Below are 19,166 nucleotides of genomic sequence, written 5' to 3'. Positions count from 1 at the left end.
GAGAAGAATGGTACATGGTCTTTGGTACCTAGACCAGAGCATAAAAATGTCATTGGAACCAAATGGGTTTTCAAAAACAAGCTGAATGAGGATGGCACAGTGGTAAAAAACAAAGCCAAACTAGTGTGTAAAGGATATGCCCAAGAAGAAGGAGAAGACTATGGAGAAACATTTGCTCCAATAGCAAGATTGGAAGGAGTTTGTATGCTTCTTGCATATGCAGCTTTTAAAGGATTAAAGGTATACCAAATGGATGTAAAATTTGCATTCTTAAATGGAATACTTGAAGAGGAAGTATATATAGAGAAACTAGATGGGGTTGCCCTATCAGAAGACAGTGACATGGTGTGTATGCTACATAAAGCCTTGTATGGATTGAAGCAGGCACCTAGAGCATGGAATGAACGCTTTCACTCACATCTTGTGAAGATTAGATTTGAAAGAACAAGTGAAGATAGTAATATCTACTTGAAATCTGAAGGAAATCAAATTCTGGTTTGTGAAGTATTTGTTGATGACATAATCTTTGGTGGAGATGACAAGATGAGTCATCACTTTGTAGATGAGATGAAAAAGGAGTTTGACATGTCACTCATAGGGGAGATTGAGTTCTTCATTGGACTGCAGATTCAGCAAATGAAAGATGGAATCTTCATTACTCAGTCCAAGTATGTTAAAGAGGTGTTGAAGACCTTTGGCATGGAAGATAGCAAACTGGTTGGCACACCAATGGTGACCGGTTGTAAACTATCAAAAGAGGTTACTCAATATTAGTAAATGAGAAGGAATACTGATCAATGATTGGTAAGTTGCATTATGTAGTACATAGTAGATCGGACATTGCACATGCAATGGGTATTATCAGTTTCAGAAAAGCCCAAGAGAATCCCACTTGGTAGCAGTCAAGCAGATTCTTAGATATCTAAAGGGAACTATTGACTATGGATTATGGTATCCATACAATGATAATTTCAACCTGAAAGTGTTCACAAATGTTGATTGGGCTGGTAATGTGGATGATCGGAAGAGCACAACCGGTGGTGCATTCTTTCTTGGTGGTAGACTGGCCTCATGGATGAGTAAGAAGCAGAGTTGTATCTCTCAGTCTACAACAAAAGCAGAGTATGTTGCGGCTTTTATGAACTGCACCTAGACTATTTGGATGAAGCATGTGTTGAATGGCTTCAAAGTTCATGTATCTGAACTAATAAGTATATTTTATGACAATACAAGTGCAATTAACATTTCCAAGAATCCAGTTTTACATGCTAGAACCAAACACTTTGAACTCAAGTATCATTTCTTGAGGGAAAAGGTTCAAAACAAAGAGGTGTTATTGGAACATGTTTCCAGTAAGGAGCAGTTAGCAAACATATTCACCAAGCCTCTATCGAAGGCTACCTTTACCTATCTAAGAGGAAAATTAGGGGTGCTACCCCTTCAAGAGGTAAACTAAAGTTTTGTGCTCCACATCAGTCAGATCTTACTTTGCTATATCCTTTGAGGATTGATGTGTTGAAGGATGCTACTCCTCAGGGGGAGCAGCATAGTGGAATAGGGAAGCTTGTGCCTCCACTTTGGTATTATTGTCAAAGGGGGAGAAGATGTGAAGTGGAGAAGATATCTGTAGTATTAAGGAGAAGATGTGATGCAGAAAGAGAGATATCTTGGTATATTGCCATCAATGCCAAAGGGGGAGATTGTTGGCATATGTGTAGAGTATGTTGACATGATAGTATTATGTTGTCATTGATGTCAATATGCTGAAGAAAGAACCGGTAATATTTTGAAGAGTGAACCGGTTTATTGAAGTTAAGCAACTGGTAAAGTGAACTGGTATAATGTTGTGAACCGGTATATGTGCAAAAGGTGAAGTGGTACGTTTGTCCAAGTGAACCGGTATATGGAATGTTCTCTATCAAGGTTTAATATGGTATGACTACCAGTTGGTAGTTCCAACCTCAACATTTCCAATTGAAGTGTTTCACGCCTGAGTGATTCAACCGATGGCGTTGTGTGATGAGTTAGCATTGTAATGGAGATCAGATCATGTTGCCATGTCATCCTCATGCACATGAAGGATCTTGCATGAAGCAGATTGATCCTATCTACCTCGGGAATGTGTGAAGTCCCTACAAATGGTGGAGAATGCATGATGGGTTATCACCTCCAAGAAGCGGTGATGAATGAACGATGGAGAATGTCTTGAGATCTGTTCAAGACCGTTGTATTCAAAGGCAAAGTTTTCAATGGTTAGGATTGAACCGACTAAATTCCTCAACCAAAAGGTTTGGGGTTTAGGGTTTATGTTACCAACCTATCTATTTCCTATAAGTTCAATGTTGTGTTTCATGTTGAAGTTGTTGGCAAATGTTGTGTGTGTATCTAAGTGCAAAGATATGTGATTCTTGTCAGACTAGATAAGAGGAATGATACCTACAGAGTGTGTATGCAAAAGGAAGGAACTAAAGTAGATCTACATTGGCATTGTGTGTTGTTACCAGATCATTGTAATACCTTTTTATCTCTAACCACTTCAACAGTTGGAAAATCCCTTAACAGGGTAGCTTTAACCAGCTTGTTGTAAATCCTTTAACAGGTTGACTCAAAGCCATTGAGTTCATAAAATCCTCTAACAAGGTAACTTCTAACAGGGTTTAACCCTTAACCGTGTATTCTAGCCATCCCTTAACCGGGTGATCCATAACAGAATTGGTTCCTAACAGAACCTATTGTAACATTCTTTAACTGGACTAGGCTCCTAATAGAGAAAACTTCTAAAGAGTTCAAAAACAACTTGTGGGTATTCATCCCCGCCGTGGTTTTTCCCAGTTGGGTTTCTACATGAAAAATATGTGTGTCATGTGTGATGCCTCTTTCCTGTGATGCTTTGTTATTTCCTGTTTAAGTAGTGAATCATGTTGATTTAGCAAGTTATTAAATCTTTGATTATAGATTACCTATTTATGCACAAAGATAATATGGAAATCAGGGAATAGGTTGTGTGGAAAGATAAGTGTTTCTAATTTATATCTTTCATAGTCTCATTGTGCTTAACCGGTAGTATTATGGTTCTGACTGGTGTTAATGATTGCCAGTTAAGTTCACTGTTTGTAGTCAAACCGGTTTAGGAAAAAATTTTGTGTCTGTACTAATTCACCCCCCCCTCTCAGTACTAGTTTGGTACTCACTGTTCATCATTGAGTTATCATCCACCTTGTCTCTTCCAAAGTCTAGAAGAGACACCAAGAACCAGGATGTAATGTCCGTGTTAACACAATATCTATTTTTGTTTCGTAGAAACTCTCTGCCCAGTACCATCTGTACAACCTCATTGGTGAATGACCCAACCTCCTTGCAGACTGATTGGAGGGTTAGTTCTCTAATGGAGCCTAGAAAGGCCCTCTGGTCCTCTGCATAAATGCTTCTCAAGTGGATGGGAGTGTCCATCTTGAGAAATCAGATTATAAAATTAAATAACCTGAGCCTATAAACCTAAACCAGAGGAAGAATTTAAATATCGTGAGCTTTGACAATTTATCTACCAAATGGCAAAGGATAATTGAAGATGAAAGAAGCAAAGATCGTATATAAATAGTTGAAGCTCTTGATTGTAATAATTAATTCTCTAACTGTATTAATTGCTTTAATTTTTTTTAAATCTTTCGTATCTTTGCAAATCTCTCCCATAAATGCACTAGTGTGCGAAATTGGAAACAACTATAAACCAGTACCACATTGGAAGTCATGGGGACATAGTGGATTGCAGTAAGTGAATAGATATATATTAAATGATCAAAATTATTGATCATGATTCATAACATTTGATACGTTTCTATTGAATCCAATTCCATTTCAGGCACTTTCTTGTGAGCTATGTTCTCTTCAAAAAATTGGGCTGAAATAAAACTTCAGCGATTGATCTACGATTATTGAATGGTTTAAAATCATTGATGGATTTTAGGTATGTGTCACCCTTCACATGTCAAAGAGGCCACGCTTATTGATACATCATGTAGAGTCTAGACTCAATGTGATGTACTGATGTTTTGTGATGTGCCTTGTCTCTTAATGGCAATGAATTCATGAAATCGCCAAAAAATTATATATTTTTCCATAAATAACAAAATATTCACCAAAACAAATTAAATAATTTTCAAGTGGTGGATAAAAATCGCTAATACATTTAAATAATTTTTCCATCAAAGTAAAAAATTTCACCCATACAATTATATATTTGTTCCTTTTAACAAAAAATATTCCCCTCCTACAATATATATTTTCCCCATAGAACAAGGTATTATTCACCAAAAATTTATGGAATTTTTGTACCCTAGAAAAAAATTGCCAATACAAAATAATTTTTTTCCCTATATTGAAAAATAATTCGCCATCAATATGAAAATTTCCCCCTGAAAATAATGTCTGATTCGCCAGGATTTTACACAGTTGTCTGCGGGGTGGTTTCTTAAAGTTATCCCTGGGTATCATGCCTGTAATAACCTATTCATTATTCATCCTTTATGCCTCTTGCAGTCGAGGACTCGATTCACCAGCCACCCAATTACGGCGAGATCCTCCTCTTTCGACAATTTTTTTCCTCCTTCCTTCTGCCTTCTTACTCGTTGCACCTCATCAGCTCGCAGAAACCACCCCACCATCCCGTAAACCTTCTGCATTATCTCCCACCTATTTAGCTAGTTCTGTGGATAGTCTCCTTGTTATCCACCTCTTAGGGCTTGTATTCTCCACTGCTCTCCTGCCACCCTCCCACCTAATCACATCTTTTATCTCCATAATCTGTTCAAAGATTAAAATTTCTTCCCAGCCTCTCTTTGCGTCATCCTTGAAATGCAATTTAACTTCCTCATAGTGTCGAAGAAACTGAATGTGCGAGTGACACGCCCTCATCTCCTCATTTTCCTCTGGGATACCTTTTGCAAGATTAAATCCCCATCTCGACATCGCCCACTTCAGTAGGGATTCCAAATTTAATAGATATTCCCCTAGAATTAGTCTGTGCAACACATTTCGTACCTCTTCAACCATGTGTCCCAGCTCTAGACCTCAAGCCATGAACAGCGAGTAGATGTCTACTCTACACCTGTAATGGTGACCAATGACAACCACCTCTTCTCCTAAAACATGTTGAACTGCTTTTAAAAACAATGATTAATTAACAAGAAACATTCTCTCGAGTTTATTTGGTGGAACAGGACCATGAAATGCTGACATCAGTTTGGAAGATTCCAAGGTGGAATTAGCTTCCATATCTGAGCTTTCTGAAAGATTACAGAGATTTCTGATAAAACCAGATTTGAAACTGGTTTTACCAACTTCCCAGGTCTATTCATTATCAATGCGGGCATTACGAAATTGGCATTTAATGCATGTCTCTCCACCATCTCCACCAATTTAGAGCATGTCACAATAACTGCTCATTAAACATACTTGCGCAGGGAAAAAGCCAGCTTTTGACAAGGGATTTGAATTGAATGTCGTACCAGCTTGGCAATGTTAGAGTATTTGGGTCTTCACTTGATTAATTAAACAACATTTGTTTAATTCTTTAAGTTCCCTATTATCTCTTTTTACACTTAAGCTAACATTAGGTGCATAATAATTAATTCTTTTATTAATTATTATGTGCAACCCTAGGGTTTTCCCTTTTTGCAGTTTCTTGACCTATTAGAGGTTTTTTTTTTTCTTTATATTATTATTATATTACACATTTTGGTGAATATTGAGCTCTCATCTTTTTAGCATATTTTTTATTTTCTTTGTTTTTCAGTTATTTTGCTTCCTTGCTTCTCCTTGTAATAGAATATTTAGCTTCCAGAAGATCTTTAGGCTCCTGTGGTGTTGTGTTTCTCAACTTTCACATGGTATCAGAGCTTCAGATCTACAACTATTTATTCTTGTTTTGAGAATTTTTGCATTGGAAGTAGATTTGGGGTTTTCAAGAAGTTTTTTTTGTACTTAGGCATAGGCCTTTTTTCTTAGCACTTTGGGCCTAAACAGACCTCATCATTATCCTCAAAAGGCCCCAAAACCCCTATAGTCATTTAAAAATTGCCTATTTTTTACTCCTGAGCATCTCAGGGCAATTTTTTTTCCAAAACTAGGTCGTACAGCCCTGACACGCAAATTGAGAAAAAATCAAAAAAAATATTTTTGCCCTTTTACGGTATGCAGGCCAATCTTTGATTTTAAGAGCAAAAAAAACAGAAAAAAAGGGTTTTCAAAAACAAGTTTTTGGGCATTGTGTTTTTCATAAGGTCCGTACCTGACAGTTCGACCGCCGTACGGCAGACCAGACCTATTAGTCCGGCCCCTTGTCGGCCCCGCCCTCTGGCTTCTATCGGCCCTGCCCTACCAACCCTCGCCGGCCTTCCAGCCAGCCCTGTCATTGCCCAGTCGGCATCAACTCCGCCGCCGCTCTGTCAACTCCTACGCCAATGCCGCCACCCCTCCTCGCCAGCTCTGCTGCCACCTAGCCCCACCTGTGTCACCGCTCATCCACCTCCTCCACCACCTACCACTCCACTACTCCTCCTCGAAGTGCCACCAGAGCACCACTGGAGCACCACTCGTGTGCCACCTCCACCTGGCTCCTCCACTAGACCACCACCCTCTTGCCTTTTTGAGGGGGGTTCATTTTTTGGCCATATCTTGAGCATCTAGAGTTATTTTTTGAAAAACAAATAGGCATTGGAAAGATGGTTCCAAGATGGACCTCGTGGTGTTAGATTTTTTTCTGAATCTTCTATTTGACTATACTTTTTTCCAATCAAAGTCGAGACTCTTTTTTGCACTTTCGAGGCCGTAGATTGGGCAAATGGACTCTATTTTTCAAAAATGAATAGGAGTTGGAAAGATCTCAGCATTCTCTATGCAGATATGTGATCCTTTTTCTCATAATTTTCATCAAGTATATGAGATATCAGTTTGATTTTTTTTTGCTTATGCACTACTTCCTTCTCATTAGTATGTACTAGGGTTTGGGTTTATCTATTGTGGGGGGTGTTTTTTCTCACTTTCTGTCATTTATCTCAGAAATCAAGAACACCACAACTCTCAAAACAAATAAACCCTTATGCATCTTCTATCTATTCTGAAAGATCACATAATAAAAAAACTAACAAGCAGGTGCAGGTGCAGAGTTTTGTTTTCATGGTAGATCCTTCAGTTGAGTTGTTGAATTCACACAAATATCACACCTGGAAGCACCGCATCATGAGGCTTCTATGGGAATGAGGGTTGTGGTCTTGTTTGGATGAGGTTCAGCCTATATTGCAACGTCCTTATGAGCTTCTTCAGCATAGGAACAAGATGGATGATGCTATGGGTTTGCTCTCTTTGCATGTCTCTGATAGTCTTCTATTTCACCTTGATGAGTTTCTCACTCCTTGGGCTATGTGGTTGAAGTTTGAGTCTCTCTTCAAAAGGGTTAATGAGATTTAGGCATTATAGATTGAGGCAAAGTTGGTTTCCTTGTCACCTGATTCCTTTCCCACCATTGAGGATTTTTTGAACAAGTTCAAGACTACCAGATCTATTCTTCCAGGATGTGGAAAGATCAAGATAGACATAGAGTGCATTCACTTGAATCTTTTGAAGCTTTGGGGTCATTTTCAATTTTTTGCCTTTTCTTTCTACTTCACCATGGATGGCTTGGGTACTCATTTCAACATGCCTACCTTTGATGTTTTTTGTGAGTGTTTGTCTCGTGAGCAGTCTCATATTTCTCAGCTGGATATGCTTTCAAGATCCAAGAACAAAGCATTAGTTGCTCAGTCCTCTAAGGAGAAACCAAAGCCAAAGAAGCCTTTTGCAGGTAGTGAGCATCCCTCCAAGCCTACTCCTAAGTCTGATTCTAAACCACCATTTCCTCGGAAACATCGGAAATCTTCACAGTTTGTGAGTCTTCCTCCAAGACTAAGAATAAATCATGAGACACTTGCAGTTTTTGTGGCAAGGAAGGAAATCCATTTTCTAGGTGTTAGGAATGCTTAGAGGCTTTAGAGGAAGCCATGCAGCAGCATCACATCTCCTCACCTCAGGCATCTTCTCCTTCCATAGGGAAAGGTCATTCTCTCATTGCTCGAGCTTTGACCTATGGGTCCACATGGATACTAGATTCTGGTGCTTCTCACCATATGACTCACACTCAACAGTTGGTTACTTTTGTTGCCTCTTAGGGTATTTCACAAATTGCAATGGGTGACTCAGTTCATCTTTCCGCCTTGGGTTCAGGTTCTGTCTCTTTGGATGGGGGTACTCTGCAGGATGTTCTGGTTGTCCCTGACATTTCAACGAACCTCCTATCTATTTTGATAACTCAATGATGAACCACTAGTACCAAACTGGTACTGAGAGGGGGGGTGAATCAGTACAAACACAAATACAGTCCAAAACCAGTTTGACAACAAATACTCCAAATGACTGGCAAACGGGAATACCTATTCAACACAGACTGCAACCGGTAAAGCCAAGAGTGTCTAAAACAAGCATTGACCGATTGAACACTTAGCTTTTCATTTAACTCAAAACAACACTACCATTTCACCCTCATGCATGAACAGGTAAACTATCCTCTGATCGTCACAATAGTTAGTTCAGTATGCTTTATAGACAGGCATAAAACACAGAACCATCATATGCACAACAGGTAGTAACAAAGCATCACAAGATAAAAGCATCACACATGACACACATATTTTTCACATGGAAACCCAACTGGAAAAAACCACGGTGGGGATGAATACCCACAAAGTTGCCTTTGAACTCTTTTGAAGTCCTCTCTATTAGGAGCCTTGTCCAGTTAAAGACATTACAATAGGTAATGCTAGGAACCGATCTTGTTAGGGATCACCCAGTTAAGGGATAGAAATAATACCCGGTTAAGGGTTAAACTCGGTAGGGTCACCTTGTTAGAGGATTTCAAGAACTCAATAGCTAAAGAATCTCCAGAGCTCTATATCTTCTCAGAACTCATTAACTTTGAGTTACCTGATTAAGGGATTTGAATCAAACCTATTAAGACCACCTTATTAGGGGACTTTGCAACAAGCCAGTTAAGGCTACCCTGTTAGGGGATTTTACAACTGTTGAAGTGGTTAGAGATCAACAGGAATTACAATGATCTGTTAACAGCACTCAATGCAAATGCAAATCTGTTTAGGCTCCTCTTCTCCTTCTGCACATTCACTTTGTAGGTATGTCTTCTCTCCTTTGGTCTGGCAAGAATCACGTATCACTGCCCTTGGATACACATTCACAACTTTTGCCAGCAACCCTAGAAAGAAACACAACATGGACCTTATAGGAAATAGATAGGTTGGTAGCAAAAACCCTAAACCCTAAACCTATTAGGTTAAGCAATTCAAGCAGTTCAATCCTGACCATTGAATCATACTGCATTAAATGCAATAGTCTTGAATCAACCTCAAGACATTCTCCATCATCCATTTTCCATCGATTTCATGGCGGTTGATAACCCATCATGCGTTATCATCATTTGACAGGCTTTGCACATTCTCAAGGTAGATAGGAATAATCTTCTTCATGCTAGATGCTTCATGTGCATAGAGCTTCGTGGCAACATGATCTATTTTTCATTATACTGCTAACTCATCACATGAAGATCACCGATTGAGTTACACAGACTTGAGGTACTCCAACTGGAAATCCTGAAGTGGAAGCTACCTACCAACCGGTAATCATACAATGCTTCCATGTGCTGGTTCCCATAACTACATGTCGGTTCACCTTGAACAAATATACTACTTCACTTTGGCATATAAACTGGTTCATACATATGCCATTTCCCTCTTCTCACATATCACATATGTCGGTTCACTTCATAACACATATTGACATCAATGACAACATATAATGTCATTATGTCTTTATGTCAGTTCACATAATGCCAACAATCTCCCCCTTTGGCATTGATGGCAATATACAAAGATATCTTCTCCGCTTCACATATTCTCCCATTTGTTGTAGATATCTTTTCACTTCACTCCTTCTCCCCCTTTGACAACAATGCCAAAGTGGATGTACAAGCATCTTTGTTCCATCATGCTACTCCCCCTGAGGGGTAGCATCCTTCAACACATCAATCAACCAAAAATTTGTCTTTCCAATACCTGACTAATGTGGAACAATTACTTTTAGTTCACCTCGTGAAGGGGCAATACCCCTAATTCACCTCTCAAATGCACAAATGTTGTCTTTGGGAGAGGCTTGGTGAATATGTTTGCTGACTACTCCTTACTGGACACATGCTCCAATGCAATCTCTTTATTCTGAACCTTTTCCCTCAAGAAATGATACTTAAGCTCAAAATGATTGGTTCTAGAATGTAAAACCAGATTCTTTGATATATTGATAGCACTTGTGTTATCATAGAATATACTTACCGGTTCAGATACAGGGATCTTGAAGCCTTCCAGTACATGCTTCATCTAGATTGTCTGAGTGTAGTTCATGAAAGCTGCAACATACTCCGCTTCCACTGTAGACTGAGAGATACAACTCTTCTTTTTACTCATCCATGAGACCAGTCTACCACCGAGAAAGAATGCACCACCGGTTGTGCTTTTTTGGTCATCCACATTACCTACCCAATCAGCATCTGTGAACACTTTCAGATTGAAATCATTGTTGTATGGGTACCACAATCCATAGTCAACTGTTCCCTTCAGATACCTAAGAATCAACTTGACTGCAATCAAGTGGGATTCTCTTGGACTCTTCTGGAACCTTATAGTAATGCCAACTACATGTGCAATATTCGGTCTGCTATGCACTACATAATGCAACTTACCAATCATTGATTGGTATTCCTTCTCATCAACTAGTGCAGAATCATCCTCTTTTGTCAGTTTGCAACCGGTCACCATCAATGTACCAACCGGTTTGCTATCTTCCATGCCAAAGGTCTTCAGTACCTCTTTGACATATTTGGACTGAGTGATAAGGATTCTATCTTCCATGCCAAAGGTCTTCAGTACCTCTTTGACATATTTGGACTGAGTGATAAAGATTCCATCTTCCATCTGCTAGATCTATAGTCCAATGAAGAACTTAATCTCCCCTATGAGTGACATCTCAAACTTTTTCTTCATCTCATCAGCAAACTCATGACTCATCTTGTCATCTCCTCCAAAGATAATGTCATCAACAAAAACCTCACAGATCAGGATCTAATCTCCTTCAAACTTGAAGTAGATATTGCTATCATCACTTGTTCTCTCAAATACAATCTTCACAAGATGGGAATGTAGGCGCTCATACCATGCCCTAGGCGCTTTCTTTAGACCATATAATTCTTTATGTAGGCTGCACACTATATCACTATCTTCAGATAGGGAAAACCCATCTAGTTGGTCTATATATACCTCCTCTTCAAGTACACCATTTAGGAATGCAGGGTGAACTCACAATAATGGTTCCCACTTTTTGACCAACTTTGACACTTAGATGAACATTTTGCAAACAACCTTCACTTTCCGACACTTATAACTTTTAAACCATTAAGAATTTGAAGATGATGTAAACTACTAATTTGTAACATCATTTTTGTAGATTCTAAATATAATTTTTTCAATTTTTTTTGAATAAAATTTTATTGATTTTTCCATCTCCCTCAAAAGTAGTTTTTTACAGCAAACAACATTTTTTAAGAGTGATGTGCACCCCGAAATGTATAACTTTTTTTCTATAAATTATAAATACTTATCTCTTTTAAATTCTAGTTTGTAACATCAATACCCAAGGCATGTAGTTGGTTTGATAGTGATATGTTGAATATTTTTTATTTTATTAATTTTTGAAGTCCGACTAATTATAATTTAGATATAGGTGTACGTTTGAACACATAACTTATTCTATATATATCAAAATTCAATTTTATTTTTTTTGTTAGAAAGAAGACATCAATACCTAGTGCATAGATATTTTTCAAAAAAAATTTGAATTAGTTTACTAATTTTCCCAGTGCATTGAACAAATAAGTTCATGTTCAATGAAAAACCTACATTCATAAAAAATAAAATAAAAAATATATTAATGAAATTAAATATATTAAACATTATACTATTTGAAAAGCTTATAATAAGGAATAAATCCTTAAGAAAACAAAACTTCTAAATGAATTCATTTGACCCCTCAAAATCTAATGTAAAATTGGTTTTTTATCAGGATTTGATAGATGCAAAGGAGACTCCATTGAAAGTATGATTTAGAAGTAGAGAGGTTCTATCCAAGAAATTTTGATCTAAGAGCCTTTGATCTAACTCTCTTCAATTAATTACTTCAAATGGGATCTCTTAAAGCTTAAATCATTATATTTTCTTAAAAATGTATGATTTCAGCAAAAATCAGGATGTACCAAAAAGTGGGAACCAGCTTTGTGAGTTCACCCTACAGATTTTACATCCATTTGATATACTTTGAACCTCTTAAAAGCTGCATATGCAAGAAGCATACAAACTCCTTCCAATCTGGCTATAGGAGCAAAGGTTTCACCATAGTCTTCTCCTTCTTCTTGAGCATATCCTTTGCATACCAATCTGGCTTTATTCCTAATCACTGTGCCATCCTCATTCAACTTATTTCTGAACACCCATTTGGTGCCAATGACATTTTTATGCTCAGGTCTAGGTACCAAGGACCATGTACCATTTTTCTCTATCTGATCAAGTTCCTCTTCCATTGCCTTGATCCGATCTTCATCTTTATGAGTCTCTTTGAATGATTTAGGCTCAAATTCAGAGATCATACATGAGTTTTCTCTGATCTTTCTTCTTGTAAGGATTCCTGCATCTTTATCACCTATGATCTGCTTAGGATCATGATTCAACCTGACATATCGAGGAATGGTCTTAACTGGTTCTTCTTGCTTTTCTTCTTCATCCTCATCTTCATTAGTATCAGCATTCACCAGTTCAGGGACACTATTACTGGTACTTGGTTGGCTAACAACCGGTTCCCAGAAGGTTGCAACCGGTTCATTTACAGCTTGCTCACTGTCGATTTCCTGAATTTTCTCAGAGGATTCATCAACTCTTACATTGATACTTTCCATAATTCTCTGAGTCCTATTGTTATAGCACTTGAAAGCTTTATTCTTGGTGGAATATCCTAGAAATATTCCCTCATCACATTTAGCTTCAAATTTTCCCTAATGTTCACTCCTCTTGATGTAACATTTGCTACCAAATACCTTAAAGTAGCTAGCCACAGGTGTCTTATCGGTCCAATACTCATAAGGAGTTTTGTCCTTACCCTTTTTGATGAGTATCTGGTTCATAGTGTAGACTACAATGCTCACCACTTCTCTCCAAAAGGTGTGAGCTACCTTTCCTTGAATCAACATAGTTCTAGCTGCTTCAACCACAGTTCGGTTATTCCTCTCTGCTAGGCCATTCTACTATGGAGTCTGGGGGGTAGACAGCTATCTCTTGATGCCAAATTCTTCACAATACTTGTTGAATTCACTGGAAGTGAATTCCCCTCCTTGATCAGTTCTGAGACACTTGATCCTTTTACCGCTTTCCTTCTCCACTAATGCTCTGAAAGCTTTGAACTTCCCAAAAGCTTCAGACTTGTCTTTCAAGAATGTGACCCACATCATTCTTGAGCAGTCATCAGCGAGGATCATGAAGTACCTATCACCCTACACACTTCTAGTTTTCATAGGACCACACAAATCAGTATGTACAAGATCAAGCAAGTTGTCAACAGTGAAAGATTTACCTTTAAAAGTTGAGGAAGACATTTTCCCCAATTGACACTCTCTACACAAGGTATTATCCAGTTTTTTTAGCACCGGCAACCCTCTAACTGCCTTGATCTTACTAGCCTTTACAATGTTATCAAAGTTTATATGATAGAGTCTCCTATGCCATATCCAACTATCATCAAGCTTAGCCATAAGACAGGTACTTACATTTGCATTCAACTGAAATAAGTTACCTTTGGTCTACATGCTGGTGGCCAATTTACTATCTTTTCCTTTGATTCTGCAAACTCCATTCTTGAATTGCAAAGTGAGGCCACTGTCATTTAGCTGGGCAACACTTAGAAGGTTGTGTCTGAGACCATCAACCCAGTACACATTGTTAGCACTACTCTTTCCATTCAAAGAGATGGACCCTGTGCCTTTGACCATGCATGGTGCATCATTGCCAAAGCGAGCCACACCACCATCATACTCCTCTAAGGATAGAAACTTGCTCCAGTCACCAGTCATATGGTGAGAACAGCCACTGTCAATGATCCACTCATTTGAATTATCAAATTGGGAGACAAGAGCCTTCTTGTCTGCCACATCTTCTTTTATAGCAACAAACACAATGTCTTCATTCTCTTCATCTTTTGATTCCTCATCTGTGACACCTTCATCAACTACCACAAAATAGTTTCTTCAGTTTCCTCCTTTGAATTTCCTGAACCTTTCTGGTTTATCCTTGTTGTCACTATTAGGACAGTTCAAAGCAATATGTCCTATCTGGTTATAGGAAAAGCATTTCAAAGGGAGCTTACCTTTGTATTTACCAGTTCCTTTTGGAAATTTCCTAGCAAGAAGAGCTTCAAATTCCATCAGAAACTCTTCATCATTCATTTATCTATTCTGACTAGGTTCCCCACTAGTGCTAGCCTCTTTTCCTTTTCTGGATGGTATAGTAGAGGCTTTAAAAGCTTATTCTATCTTTTGAATACTGCCATCAAAACTATTCAGCTCATAGGCTATCAACTTGGCTATGATGGAGTCCAAGGACACCTTAGACTTGTCTATTGATCTTAGCTCCTGAATAGCAGCAACCCTTATTGCATAGATTGGCAACAGGGATCTCAGGACTTTGTTTACCATAGTGGAATCTTCTATTTTGCCACTTACACTCTTGATTTCTCCAACAACCATTTTGATTCTTATTCCATATTTCTAAATGGTCTCTCCTTCAACCATGCACATGTCTTCAAACTTCCCTCTCAGGCTTTCTTCCTTAGCCTGTTTTACATGCTCATCACCACCATAGATATTTTCAAGAGCATCCCATACCTCTTTGGGATTTGCCTTGTCCTGAACATCAATAAATTCAATTTCAGATAAACTACTGATGAGGACTTCCATGACTTGCCCATTTTCTTGTATCTCTCTCTTTTGGTCATCGGTGAGAGTACCAGTAGGAACAACATATACATTTTCAATATAACTCCAATGTTGAACACCCATGCTTTTGATGAATATCTTCATCCTGTCTTTCCATATACTAAAATTTTCCCTGTTAAACTTTGGACCTTGCCTCTTCATCATTTGACTAGGATCTTTTCCTCAAGTAGATAAGCTTACAACATAGAGGACCTGGAGGTGCTCTGATACCAATTGATAACTCAATGATGAACCACTAGTACCAAACCGGTACTGAGAGGGGGGGTGAATCAGTACAAACACAAATACAGTCCAAAACTGGTTTGACAACAAATACTCCAAATGACTGGCAAATGGGAATACCTATTCAACACAGACTGCAACCGGTAAAGCCAAGAGTGTCTAAAACAAGCATTGATTGGTTGAACACTTAGCTTTTCATTTAACTCAAAATAACACTACCATTTCACCCTCATGCATGAACAGGTAGACTATCCTCTGATCGTCACAACAATTAGTTCAGTATGCTTTATAGATAGGCATAAAACACAGAACCATCATATGCTCAACAGGTAGTAACAAAGCATCACAAGATAAAAGCATCACACATGACACACATATTTTTCATGTGGAAACCCAACTAGGAAAAAACCATGGTGGGGATGAATACCCACAAGTTGCTTTTGAACTCTTTTGAAGTCCACTCTGTTAGGAGCCTTGTCCGGTTAAAGACATTACAATAGGTTCTGGTAGGAACTGATCCTGTTAGGGATCACCCAGTTAAGGGATAGAAATAATACCTGGTTAAGGGTTAAACCTAGTAGGGTCACCTTGTTAGAGGATTTCAAGAACTCAATAGCTAAAGGATCTCCAGAGCTCTATAGCTTCTCAGAACTCATTAACTTTGAGTTACCCGGTTAAGGGATTTGAATCAAGCCTGTTAAGACCACCCTATTAGGGGATTTTGCAACAAGCCAGTTAAGGCCACCCTGTTAGGGGATTTTACAACTATTGAAGTGGTTAGAGATCAACAGGAATTACAATGATTTATTAATAGCACTCAATGCAAATGCAAATGCAAATCTGTTTAGGCTCCTCTTCTCCTTCTGCACAATCACTTTGTAGGTATCTCTTCTCTCCTTTGGTCTGGCAAGAATCACTTATCACTTCCCTTGGATACACATTCACAACTTTTGCCAACAACCCTAGAAAGAAACACAACATCAACCTTATAGGAAATAGACAGGTCGGTAGCAAAAACCATAAACCCTAAACCTGTTAGGTTAAGCAATTCAAGTGGTTCAATCCTGACCATTGAATCATACTGCATTAAATGCAACAGTCTTGAATTGATCTCAAGACATTCTCCATCTTCCATTTTCCACCAATTTCATGGCAGCTAATAACCCATCACATGTTATCACCATTTGACAGACTTCGTACATTCTTGAGGTAGATAGGAATAGTCTTCTTCATGCTAGATCATTCATGCACACAGAGCTTACGTGGCAACACGATCTATTTTCCTTTATACTGCTAACTCATCACACGAAGATCACTGATTGAGTTACACAGACTTGAGGTACTCCAACTGGAAATCCTGAAGTGGAAGCTACCTACCAACCGGTAGTCATACAATGCTTCCATGTGCCAGTTCCCATAACTACATGCCACTTCATCTTGAACAAATATACTACTTCACTTTGGCATATAAACCAGTTCATACATATGCCAGTTCCCTCTTCTCGCATATCACATATGCTAGTTCACTTCATAACACATATTGACATCAATGACAACATACAATGTCATTATGTCTTTATGCCGGTTCACATAATGCCAACACATTTATCAGATTTGCCACTCTAACTCTGGTAAGACAGTTGAGTTCTCACCACATGATGTGGTTATTTGGGACCTCCATGACCCTGATTTGGTTGTGGCTACTGGGAGTGTTGATACTGCATCTCATCTTTACAAATCTGATGAATTTGAGCCCCCTTCGAGTACAGGTTCATCTTTTATAGCCTATGCAGATTCAATGAGTCAGCTTTGGCATGAGTGCTTGGGCTATGTCAATTACAGATATCTTCAGCAAATGAGTACATAGGAACTTGTTCTTGGGCTCCCACAAATTTCCTGCACTGATGGTGTTTTTGATGGTTATGTGCTTGGCAAGCATCATAGAGATCCCTTTCTTAAGGGAAGAGCCTCTCATGCTTTGGCACCCTTGGAGTTGATTCACAGTGATCTCATGTCATTTCCCACTCCTTTTTTGGGGGCCAAGTATGTACTCACTTTTACTGATGACTTCTCCAGATGCACATGGGTGTACTTTCTTAAGTACAAGTCTGATATCTTTGATTCATTTCAAATCTTCAAGATATTTGTAGAGAAGCAGTCTGGCTATTCTATTCGACGGATATGTACTGATAATGGGGGGGAGTATGTGAATCAGGCTTTTAGATATTTTTTCACTAAGCATGGTTTGCAGCATCAATTTACTATTCCCTACACCCCTCAACAGAATGGTTTCGTTGAGCGCAAGAACAAAACATTATGAGAGATGGCAAATTGTATGATTCAGTCGAGATCCATGGATTCATCTTTTTGAGATGAGGCTATCAATTGTGCCAACTATATTTAGAATCAAATGCCTCACAAGGCAATTCGACATATGACTCCTAAGGAGGCTTGGTCTCATGAGAAGCCTAATGTTTCTTTTTTCTGAGTATTTGGTAGTAAGGCATGGGCTTTTATTCCTAATGCTCAAAGGAAAGCCATGGAGTGAAAGAACCGACCACTCATTTTTGTTGGCTACTCTGAGGATGTTAAGGCATACAGGTTGTTTGATCCTGATTCCAGAGAGGTCCTATTTCAACGAAATGTTCAGTTTGATGAGTGCCTTCCCATAGTGGATACCCTGACTCTAGTATCTCCTCCTCTACCTACTCCGTCCACTACATCTCTTCAAGATCTTTTTGATGATGGTACTGATGATCCACCATATCCACCTCCACCTGCTCCACCTCAAATGCCCAAGTGGGCTCGCTTTACTATTGAGGTGACAGGTTCTATGATCAGTGATCCTTCAGATACTCGTCGCACTCATTCTCATACTGTGGGTTCTAGTCTTTTGAGTCATGCTATTTTAGATGATCCTCAAAAGTTTTTAGAGGCTACAAGACACCTTGAGTTGGATTTTGCTATGGAGGAGGAGTATTCTTCTTTGATGAGGAATCATACTTGGGATCTTTGTCCTCTTCCTAAGGGAAGAAAGATGGTTAGGTGCTGCTGGTTGTATTGCACTAAGTATGTTGCTGATGGTTCCATTGATAAGTACAAAGCACGTCTTGTTGTGAAGGGTTTCTCATAGGTTGAGGGTATTGATTACTCTGAGACCTTTGCCTCTAGTCCCAAGATGAACTCTATTCGCTTTGTACTATCTCTTGCAGCTTCTCAGGGATTGTCTATTTTTTAGATGGATGTGAAGAGTGCTTTCTTGCATGAGGACCTATAGGAGGAAATCTACATGGAGTGGCCTCAGGGATTTGTGCAGGATAGTTCTTTGGTTTGCAGACTTTAGTGTTCCTTGTATGGTTTCAAACAGGCCCCTCAGGCTTGGTATGAGAAGATGGATTCTTTCTTTCTCTCCACTAGTTGGCATTTTGTTGTACCTGACTTACACCTATCTTGATATTTCCTTTGTGGTTGGCCTTTTCTTTTGATTCTCCCATGATCCTCATGAGAGTCATTGGCAAGATGCCAAACGTATTTTGAGGTAAATTCGGGGCTCTATGTCTAATGGCATTCATTACACATTAGGGGAACCTCACATTGTTGGCTACACTAACTCAGATTGGGCTTTTGATATCACTAATCGGAAGTTTACTTCTGGCTTTGTTTTCTGTCTTGGCTTTAGTCCTATCACATGGTCTTGCAAGAAGTAGACTACTCATGCATTATCGTCTATAGAGGCTGAGTACCAAGTTGTTGTGCTCAC

This window comes from Cryptomeria japonica, chromosome 9 (assembly GCF_030272615.1).
Source record: "Cryptomeria japonica chromosome 9, Sugi_1.0, whole genome shotgun sequence".
Lineage (NCBI taxonomy): Eukaryota > Viridiplantae > Streptophyta > Pinopsida > Cupressales > Cupressaceae > Cryptomeria > Cryptomeria japonica.
Note: the sequence above shows the minus strand (reverse complement) of the source record.